The following is an 11,753-nucleotide window of genomic DNA, read 5'->3' on the forward strand; positions in this document are numbered from 1 at the left end:
AAGAGTGGCTCTATTGTTTTTACAGTGAAAGGGCTGGTCTGGTTTAATTCCCATACAACCAGTTGAATTCTACAAGCAATCTTGAGGAACGATTGAGAAATAGCATGGAGAAGAGCATAAGGAAAAAAATACTAAGGAATGGTAGAAAGACCTGTGGTGGGATGGAGCCCAGGGTGACTGGTACACAGAGCTCCAGGAGAGGGTGAAAAGAGGTTGGAGAGCTAGTCCAGGGTAAGTCCACATGCAGAATCTGCAGACCTGAGAAGGACTCTGATGATTTGGCAATTGGAATATAGTGAAAGATTTTCAGTAGAAGAATAGTATGATGGGACCTACAGTTTGAAAAGACATGTAAGGTGTAAGTTCTCGACTTTCAGAAGCTCACAAAGTATGAAAAAGAGAATTACATACAAAATATTCCTTTGCAAGGTACATTAACAAATTCCAGAGCACAGATAGAAGCAGTTCAACTGGAAATGTTCAAATGCTATGCCTTTAATAGTCTGTTCAGTTTTCCATTTGCATTTGGTTTTTATTTTACCACTATTATACTCAATTCCTACTACTTTATGAAGCCTCTGAAAGGGGCAATTGACACGGTGACAGAAAACAATTATTTATAAATACAAAATTAAGCAAAAGTGTTGGCAAGTTTTAAATGGGTTCTCCAAGATAAAATTCTGCAAAATTGATTTAAAAACAAACTGAATCAGAGGAATCATTATATCATTGTCTTTCCACACTCTGCAACATAGAGTTACAGGGATTAGTTAGCACAAGTTTTTCTATGATTAATAAGTCTATTGGAAAAGTTTTTGTTTTTAATTTTATATTAGCATTGAGATCATTGTAAATTTAAATTTTGTTATTCTAGTTTTTTCAACTAAATATTCTATTTCATTTCACGTATACTTCAACATATTGGGGGGAAAACCCTAAAAGTAAGAGAGATGTAGTCATTACTAGTTTAATTTTTTAAATGGTTTGTCAGCACTCTCCATCACTCTCAGTGCCAAATTATAGAAATCACAACCAAACTCAGGAAAAAAATGACTTGCTGAAACTGCAGAAATCAACTGTCACAGAAAAAAAAAAAAAAAAAGGACTTTAATATAGGTGTCTCTATGACTCACCTTTGAATATATATTCCTTATACCTGACTTTCACATAATTATTTATATTTCTTCCATCTAACTTTGGCCAAATTCTTGCTGGAATCATTCTTTGAATTCAGACCATCTCTCAAAGGTAAGAAAATAAACATTGATTATTGAGTACATATTATAGTCTATTATTTTAAACACATACTACTCTATTTAATTATTACACCAGTCTTATTGGGAAAGAATCACTTTACATATTTTATAGATGAAAACTCAAATTCTGCAATATCACATAGCTAATAAATGGCAAAACTAGAAGTTTAACCCTGTCTTTCATGCTCCCAAATCTTTTCACCTGTATCATACTCCCTTCCCAAGAATCATGTTAAAATGCACTCACATTTCAGAGCCTGGAAGGTAGGATGGTGCAGGAAACTGCCATGTCTACTCTTCCAAGTGATACTAGGTAAATGTATCAATGGCAAAAAAATTCCAGTATAGATTGCATTGTTTAAAGTTATTAACTACTATGCATAAGGTGAAAAGTGGCTCTAAGATTTCTCTGACTTCACAGTAGATTCCATGACCAGCCCTTATCCTTATGTAAATCAAATGCATTTTTATAAGATACTGTAGACAAGGGTATCTCAACCTAATACTATTGACATTTTAGACTGGATTATTCTTTGCTGTGGGAGACTGACCAGTGAATTGTAAAACATTTAGCAGAATCCCTGGCCTCTACACACTAGATGCCAGTAGCAACCCCTCCCCCAGTTGTGACAATCAAAAACATCTGCAAATATGTCCCTGGAGGAGCAAACTTACCCCATTAAAAATCATTGTTGTAAACTATTCTGAGTTTTGCTTTCTAGACTCACTTATCTAATAACTTGGCTAAACCAAGCCCAGCCTTATTAACAGCAGAGTGCCATATCAATCCTTTCCAAAGAGATAATATAACTCAGATCCAGGGAAAAGGTTTTTACAAGTAGCTTGTACACTCAGAGTTTAATGAAATGAAGAGCAGCAAAGTAGGCAGATTGTGTAGGAGTGCCATTGGTAGGTGTGAGTGGGGTCAATTAAAACTGTGTGAGCTGAATATGCATTTTCATGTGCCTAATGATTTCTGAAAATCATTTGCTGTGATGCATTAAACTAGCCAATTTAAACAGTGATTGACCAAAGGAAAGAAATTGTATAGCCAATAAAATTGATAACAAATTTGGGATAAAGTGAGCACCAATCTTAGAAAAGCTATTTGTGTGTAACATACACCAGAAATATTCATTATGAAGACATATCCACTGCACGCTGTTAAATAAACTGTAAACTAAGAGTATAATATATGTGTGGTACAGAAATGGATAACTCTAGACTTAGAAGCTATTTTAGTGCCTGGTTAACCAAACATTGATTTTGATGAAAAATTGAAGCTTGCAAATAGGAAAGAAGCTTGTAGACAGTGGGTTGCACTTAATGTGAAATTGTGCAGAATCAACTGCAGGTTAGCAGTTGGTCATTTCTGAACCACTATATAGTGCAACAGTGGTGTTATGTAAACTCAAACAAATATAAATCATTGTCTCAAGAGTCCTAAGGGACCTGGCACAATCTCTCCACCAGGACGTCTTCTTTTACAGCCTCATTACACGTGCCAGTGATTCATGGGTGTTAGGCTTGACTGAGAAGGGTGGAAGGGGCTAAGGAACTCAGTATGCTATATTTCAACCATGCAAGTGAGCATATTTCCCTGGCACTAAAAGGCAGCGTTTCTAAAAGAAATGGATTAATCTCTGTCTAGTCTTATTATCCTTTTGTTGAGATTTTCAAAGTAATCTAATCCATGAAAAAGCATTCTCAGTATAGCATTGCACTGCAACTTTAAAGCGAGACAGAACAATTTCATCAGCAGGTATGCTGAAAATGGGCAAGGATAGGAATAACAAGGGGCAGGGGCAATATGCATGGAGTGGAAATGAATTAAGGCCTAAACCTCTTGGAAATCAGATAATCCAAGATGTGTGCTAGAGAGTAATCTTTGGCCAAGTTATGAGTAAGTGAATGGAATTCTTCCTACTGGGATAGACGTAGTACTAATAACAAACCCCTCTTTTTTAGATCAGAAATAATGATTCTTTCTGTGATTCTCTTTTTTCCAGGCCAGTGTGGACATAGATTTGAGAGGGGGAAAGAGGGAGACTGATTCTTGTAACTCCACTAATGGACCATAAGTGAATTGAGAGAGCACTATTTTATTAGGATCTGCAGCATTGTCCACTATGCCTAACATATTGTAAGTGCTACAAAAAATGTGACCCTAGATCTGTGAAAACAAAAAGTTCCTTTAAAAATTAAACCAAATTACTATATTTAAGCATAAATAATATTCTATTAGGCAGATTATGAAAGTCTGTTTAGGGAATCATATCTGCAGCTCTTCAGTAAAGCATTTAAATTCAGTTTTCCTATAATGCCATTGTACCCAGAGCTTCTGATAATATGATAATTATGTTATATTGTGTATGAAATTAAAGTAAAAAAATAAACATATACACATAAAAAAGATAAACACAAAATAATTTGTTCATTTTTGCAAATATCAAATAGAACTTCTCAGTTTGTATACTACAAGTGACTTCAATAAATTAAGCAGATTAAATATTATAGGTTATCACTAAAGATAACATTTAGAACCATTAGTAAGCAAAACATATGTGTTTCTGATGAAGTTTAGGAATTACAATACTAGTGACTCATTTAATATTGTTGCCTAATAAATTAGCAAGTGTAAAAAATATATATGATCTATTTTTATATTAAAAGGTAGTATTTTGACATCAATATTCAAAACATAGGTATAAACTTAGAAGTAAGTAAAAACACAATTCTGACTCCCATAAATCAAATCTGCTCTTCAAGCCAGACTTATTTTTGACCTTTGGGTTTATGTATCTAACTACTGGTTGGTCATCACAACTTCTGTACAATATGGACAGTTGAAACAGATAGTAACAACTGAGTCATATTTTCTACTAAATTGGCCTCCCCTTGAACATTTAATTTTTAGTACAACCATTTAGATTAAGCTAAGTCTGTATCACCTTCTCTCCCAAATCCAATTAATCAAATTAATCACTCCTATCACCTGCCTTGGTGTAGACCCTCATTACATTTTATTGGAGCAGTACAAGAGCATTGATTACTAACTGATATTCAAAACTCTAGATTTGTTCCCCTCAATACATTCATTCACCTGTTGTAGAGCTCACCAAGCCACTCCCTTCCCTCAGAATCATCCTGTAGCTACAGAGAATCATCTAGCATCCTGAGCTCATATTATTATGAGCTATTTCTGATTTATTGCCTTTGGTCATGCTACCACCTGCAGGTTTATCCCCCCACTCCCCCAGCACCCACTGTATCATTTATAATTCTGCATTTATTCATCTCTTTTTTGTTTAGATCATAAGAAAAAAAAAAAACCTGTGTCATAGCCATCTTTTATTCCAAAGAACTAGCACAGTTCTTGGTCTATAGCAAGTGCTGAATGGTTATGGAATGGATTTTCTGAGTCATAATTGGCAAGCATAATGATGGTGCTGGCATTCTGAGAATAATACTTGCAAGCTAGAGCAAATAATCCCAAATTACAGTGGTTCAACAGAATAGAACCTCTTTTCTTTGCCACCTAACAGTCCAACTTGAGCATTGCATATCAGAGTGTGGCTTTTCAAGATACAACTTCCTTCCATTCTTGCAGCTTCACCATTGCACAGGGTCTTGGAAATTTTTTTTTTTTTTTTCTGATCAGCGGAAGGAATTTAAGAAAATGGAAAAGAAAACGGAAAAGAACCAGCACTTCTTAAAAACCCTACATTAAGCAGAACTAGTCACAAGGTCATGACTGAAGTGGAGCAAGGAAAAATAGTCATTGTCTGGGAAGCTACATCCACCAAAAGTCTTCACTATTGATATTTGGGAGATAGCTAGCCATCTCTACCACACGACTTAGGAAAGCAAGAACATATGTATCGTATTTCAGCAAAAACTAACATTTTCTGAAACTAACATTTTCTGGATTTCAGTTATCTGGAATAGGCCCTTAGGTATAACTTTTTGTTACCAACAACTCTGGATGGGCTTTGAGGTAGCATCAGCCTTGGGAATGCTTTTCAAAAATAATTAAGCCCATACAACTTTTGTTTGAATCTCCAGCAAATTATAGGGCCTGCCCAATGAGATTAGCACATGTAATAGCTCAGATCTCCCTGCAGTAATTACATTTTACCATCTTAAAATCAGATGTTCCCCAGTATAGGGAGAGCTGCACATTTGCTGAAGCAGGTGGAGTGTCCTTAAACAGTTCCATTTTTCACACACTACAGTTTGGAATAAAAAAGAAAGTCCCTTTTCTACCTTTCAAGATAGTGCCCAAATTTCACTTATCAAAAATATCATTTTTGAAGAAATTGCTAGATTTCTCCATATGAACATCAAAGAACTATATGTGCAATTGCCCACACTCCCACATTTGATATATGTGAAATTAAATGAAAAAATTTGCCCAATAGAGATAGGCAGGTGCTATATAAACACATCTGTAGGTCATTTAGAAATTACTATCATCACTCTTTTCATTAAAGTGACATGCATATATTTGGAAACTACTTTTCAAAAACCTAATGAAAGACTGTCCTTGATAACTTCTCTTTATGTTCACCTATAAATCAACATTAAAATCCTTTACATAATGAAATGCACATTCTTGGCAAGGAAAAAAAAAGTGGTTTCAATATGTTCTGCCATTATTAAAAAAATGTGGACTGAAACTTTATCCTGATTGTTTATATCATTTATACATTTATTATTGTATATGAGTAAAACTCCTTCACATTTTGAGTCTTATACAGCTATGAAGTTTCTAGTATCACATTTGCACTAACATTGAGATAATTGTATTACAATATAGAAAGAAATACATAGTTAAGGACATACCAAAATTCATACGCATATCTACAAGGAGCATAAATTTTTCATGTGAAGATTCTCAGGGTAACTTCTTTGAGTTCATTACGTACTTTCAGTAAATCATTTATGCTGACATGGTGTCATGGATAGTCTAAATTTGTGTTTGAGTTACAACAGCTATTTTCTGCCTGAGTACTCAAAGTCTCATCAACACCTGCGTTTCATCCTGTATTTATGGAATCCCTAGGCTACACAGCACTGTACATGTGGTGGAGACATAAACTTTTTAGGCAAATAATGGATTTCTGTGATCATCTCAAACAGGATTTCCAAATTTAATCCTTGTATAAAGCTTTTTTATAAGGTCATTTCATAGTCTGGGTATATTGAGAAAGCTAACTAACATATATAATTTACTGAAATAGACATCTGTTAGAGGTAAATCAATGGGATCATTTTTATACTGAAATCTGTGGGAAAATGCATGGGAACCAAATATGATGCAAATTGAATACTAACTTCTGTTTAAAACACCTGTGGGTTTGGGCTTCCCTGGTGGCGCATTGGTTGAGAGTCCGACTGCCGTTGCAGGGGACACTGGTTCGTGCCCCGGTCCGGGAAGATCCCACATGCTGCGGAGCAGCTGGGCCTGTGAGCCATGGCCGCTGAGCCTGTGCGTCCGGAGCCTGTGCTCCACAACGGGAGAGGCCACAACAGTGAGAGGCCCGCATACTACAACTACAAAAAAAAAAAAAAAAAAAGGAAAAACACCTGTGGGTTCAATTGATAACATTTCATGTTGAACTACATTAGAATTAAAGTTCCCAAACACCAAGATTTGCCAATACTAACAATTCAGAAGTGCCATTTGAAATCCCAGTTTAGCCTTTACTCAAAGCATGTACATATTAACATTTGTAGTTTTCTACTATTGATTAGGTAAAGGACTGTAATGCCTTGATTCTATATTTTTATATGGACAATAGAAGCATTTGAAAGAATCCTTATTTGTGTGCCTTTGGTTGTTTTCATTTTTCATTGCTTTATGGTTATAATGTGAACAGATAGGTAATAGAAATGGAAAAGGTTCTTGAGGTTAACTATAAACACTCCACCAAAATGGACATTGAAATGTGGGGACTTGTTTATGTAAGACTTTATTAAAAAAACAGTTAGCTTTTTCAGAGAAACGTGCTGTATTTGTCTAGTTAGAGTGGCATTACTGTATTATGACTAAAAGGATAGATTTAAAAAGTAACAATCAAGGAAGCACTCCACTCTGTAAACTCTTCTTTTATAGCATGTCTACTTTTGCCAATTAAATTTAGCGGTACCTGTAATAAAAATGATTACAGGACTATGATAAAAATGTGCATTTACTTCTCATTTTTAGTTTATTTTTAATAGCACACTTGTTATATTTGAAGGTAAAAGCACAAGCTGTGTTTTCAAGATGTGTTTTTCCTCAGTAGAATTATGTCATGGGGAAACACCACGGATATCCATCAAAGTGAAACCTACAAGGACATAAGAGCTCATTATTAGTGAACATTGTTTGTAACCTTCAGATGGCTTCAGCATTTCTGTGACAAAGTGGCAAGCAGAATGAGAGATTAAAGCACATCATACCCCTGAAATTAACATCACAACAAATTATGGCTTTTATATAAATCTAAAAGGATCTACTTTTTACTTTAAAACAATGAATTATTACAGCCTCCAATCTTTGTAATAAAACATTACAGTGAGCTCAAGTTCAGTGAGGTCAATGCTGGCTTCAGGTTAACATTATTGATTGAAACTTGCTAAAGCATCCTGGTAGGTACAATGCAATAACTTCAGTCAAGAAACTAAGCAGAGGAACGTAACATTGTGGTTCTGATGCTTGTTCTGGATAGTATGCTTGTTCCTACTGCAAAAACCTAGAAGGAACAAAAGATAATTAAATGTAGAATTGTATAACACTGTTAAATGACAGAATATTATTGTTCACATACTAATACAAACTTTGGTAGCACATTTGTGATTAGATCCTTTGTTTCCATTTTTAATAGTTTTAATAAATGAATATTTTATTCTTATTTATATCCTAAAAAGCTAAAACTTAAAAATGGGTAATGTGATGGTTTTCAAATTTATATCTATACTGTATATATAGTATTTATATATATACTCTATTTTGAGATAGTATATATAGTATACATACTATATATATTATATATGGAGTCCTTTATGGATCAAGAATTTGGAGGCCTTTTTCCTTTTTTTTTTTTTTAACATTATTCCCTCTTTTAAACAAGGTTGATGAGATGATGGAAAATATTCAAATGAAGGCTGCAATCTGCTGTAATGGAAGAAAGCTTTTCTCTTTGCCACACTAACTGATATGGTTAATGCATGCATCTATGACCTTGACAATTTTCAGCAAACATACTTAAAAAGAACTATACTTCAGGCAAAATATCATAGCAATCAAAACCTTTGGTGGTTAAATTGACTAAAAATATTGGTCCATTATTCAATTGATTTCACTTCTGTTAGTAATACCTTTGGTTGACAGAGAGATTACTGGGTGCTTTCACTGAAATGTATAACAGAATTCAAGTTTAAAGAAAGTAATCTACTACTGATTTTCTGAGGGACTTCTCATTAAAATGATATCCCTTTGTGTTGTTTATTCATTCTTTGTTTACTCATGGAATGGTAAACTATGGAGATGACATTTGAAAATACGAAGTGGAAAATTCTAAAAGAACAATTTGCACTCTGTCAAGCACACACGTAGACCTGATATCCACTAAAATGGGTAAACTCTCACATTCAAACATTTAAATAGCACTATTTGAACTTTTTCAGCTCTCAGGCAGATGAACATTCATATAATTGAAATCATCATGTGTATTCTGACCCTAATTGGGTAAGTTTTATATTAGGTTCACACCAAGCAATCATGGAAGCAATTATGGGCGCTTGTCCTGGGGCTGCCATAGCCCAGGTGCTGCTGCCTGATTGTCATTTGGTAATTACCTTGGTACTTCTCAACTACTCCTTAACATCAGTTAAAGGATGCAACATACTTCAAGTGAAGTCTCCTTGGAAGTACAAGTAAATATTTAATTATTTAGTTTTCTACTTCATAAAGGGGCTGTCTGCTTCACCTGGAATGTGCAGATGTATAATGAAAATGGTCTTCTGAGGAGACTTGCACGGAAGTCAAATTAGAGATGAAATCTTTGCAATTAGCCACACCGTTCCTTTTGAAATATAGAAAATACCTTAAATAATAGTGATATAGAGGCATTGCCAACTTTAAGATTTTTTTCAAGTCTTTGAAGTCTGACTTTGCAGAACAGATTGTAAATCTCTGGCCCATTACACACCTGCGGAGATTTTGGTGTTTTATTTCTCTTGGGTGAAACTGCAGAAGCCCAAACCATGTTAATCACTGTCAGAACCAGTTGTATAAAATGCCAAAATGCAGTGAACCAAGTGTTTTATAATAAATATGACAATATAGTCAGAAAGTTGTTCTGTTAGGCTTGTTATGTGTTGTAATGTTTCATTTATAATCTTTGAATGGAGAAAGTTCTAAGGCTTTTATCAGAAAAATTTTAACCACAGGGGAGATGTCACCATATTATATAAATAAGACTGCTTGTATACTAATTAATTCAGACCAAAGTAAATAAACTAATTTAATAATACTATTTGATCTAAATGCCTTAAATTTGTCTCTTTTTAAAAAATATTGTGTCAAACCTTACTAAAATTTTTATCTGTCACTTTATGGATGACATAATAGAAGAATTAATATTTTCACTATATTATTTCATATATATCTTTTTTATTATCTTTCTTTTTTATTTATAACTGAATCTTAGATTTCTACCAAATAGCAGGTATAATAATTGGGTCATGGAATGAATAATTTTAATCTTCTACCAATGTTCTTATTTAAAATAAACATTGCGGGCTTCCCTGGTGGCGCAGTGGTTGGGGGTCCGCCTGCCGATGCAGGGGACACGGGTTCGTGCCCCGATCCAGGAGGATCCCACATGCCGCAGAGCGGCTGGGCCCGTGAGCCATGGCCGCTGAGCCTGTGCGTCCGGAGCCTGTGCCCCGCAACGGGAGAGGCCACAACAGTGAGAGACCCGAGTACTGCAAACAAACAAACAAAAAATAAATAAACATTAAATTAACTAGATTTAAAATTATTACAGATAGCTCAAGTATGTCATTGGCTTGTCTTTACACAGTATTCTGGCATGTATTTTCAACTGATTTCTCAAAGGAAACATTTTGTGAAAAAGAGAATAAATATATCATAATATATCATAAATTGCTACATCCAATTCATGATGGACGATTCTGATATGTAATATCCAAATTAAGTAACATCCATATATTTCATATTCATGTACCCTCTGATTATATCATTTTAATATCACTTTAATTTTGAGGAAGACTTTCCTTCCTATTGGATAACCAATTACATAAAAGTAAAGTATATTAAACTTACTTGCCGTCAGCAGTTGTTTGTTGCCAACCTACACATAAGCAAAATGTCTTAGGTTATTATTTCAGTTTCATAAATATTTATTTTATACCTATCTGCCACTAAAGTAACATGCAGAAGGGATGCAAAAAAAATAGAATACACTCTCCTGGGCTACAGAATTTTACTAAGAAATACAATAATACCAAGGCTAAGTAAATCACACTTTCCATGTGTTTCCACAGGGTTAAGACTATTTTGCAATTTTCTGTTACTTAAATCAAGATCATAAGCTCCTTGGGCAGTGACCATATTTGTTCACCATTATGTCATTAGCTCCCAGGATAGTGCCTGGCAATAATAAGGAATCAAATAATATTTCTTTTACTGAGTGGGTTAACTAAATGTTTAATTGCTATAAGAATTAGGGAAAAGTTAATGTAGTATGGAGTACTTCCATACTATATATATTTCTAAGGTCAGCATTATATACATGCTATGCTGCTCTGCCTATTTTCAGCCCTATGACTTGGATCAAAAGAAGTGAGACTCAAATAAATGTAGTGGTATAATACCAATCTTTGTTCACTACCATCATGTCCCTAAGGTTCCTAGTACACCCATATATACCACATACTTATAAAGGATACAACTGGTAGTCAGGAATCTGCCGTTAGAAAGTACCTAAAATCAATTAATATGACCTTCTCAAAAGTGTGATGAGAGATGGAATAGTACATTCTCCAAATTTGTATCTTGGGGTATGTTTAGGCTACAACATTGAAGAAGTAATTAAATTAAAAATGCACTAATGAATTATCTACAAGAATTAATTTGGATACATTTTTATGGCCCCTTAGCAAAGATGTCTTTTCAATAATTTTAGTCATTACTAAAGCTATTATCAACTGAATTTTGTGTATGACTAGAGCTCTTGAATACTTTTCAGTTTCTAGACTCTCAGTTATACATCACTAACTATTGTTCAACGATGACAGAGATGCATTGTGCCCTTCACAGACCACTAGCTTCTGATGATCTAATTTCATCTTCAACAATAGTTACAAGGAAGAGCAAAAAATACAGTATTGAAAGTGGTGTTTTAGCTATTGTACAAGTAAATGGTTAGAGGGGAGTGGGCTGCACATTGTATGGACCAATATTATTTCCAGACATTTCCCTAC

General features: G+C 34.4%; 1 protein-coding gene across 1 annotated transcript in view; it reads left to right on the plus strand.

Moving 5' to 3' along the window:
* Positions 1–11,753, plus strand: part of CADM2 (cell adhesion molecule 2) — a 1,104,423-nt gene that overhangs the window by 418,171 nt on the left and 674,499 nt on the right. The gene's annotated exons all lie outside the window — the stretch shown is intronic.

This window comes from Lipotes vexillifer, unplaced genomic scaffold, assembly GCF_000442215.2.
Source record: "Lipotes vexillifer unplaced genomic scaffold, Lipotes_vexillifer_v1.1 scaffold380, whole genome shotgun sequence".
NCBI classification, from domain to species: Eukaryota; Metazoa; Chordata; class Mammalia; order Artiodactyla; family Lipotidae; genus Lipotes; species Lipotes vexillifer.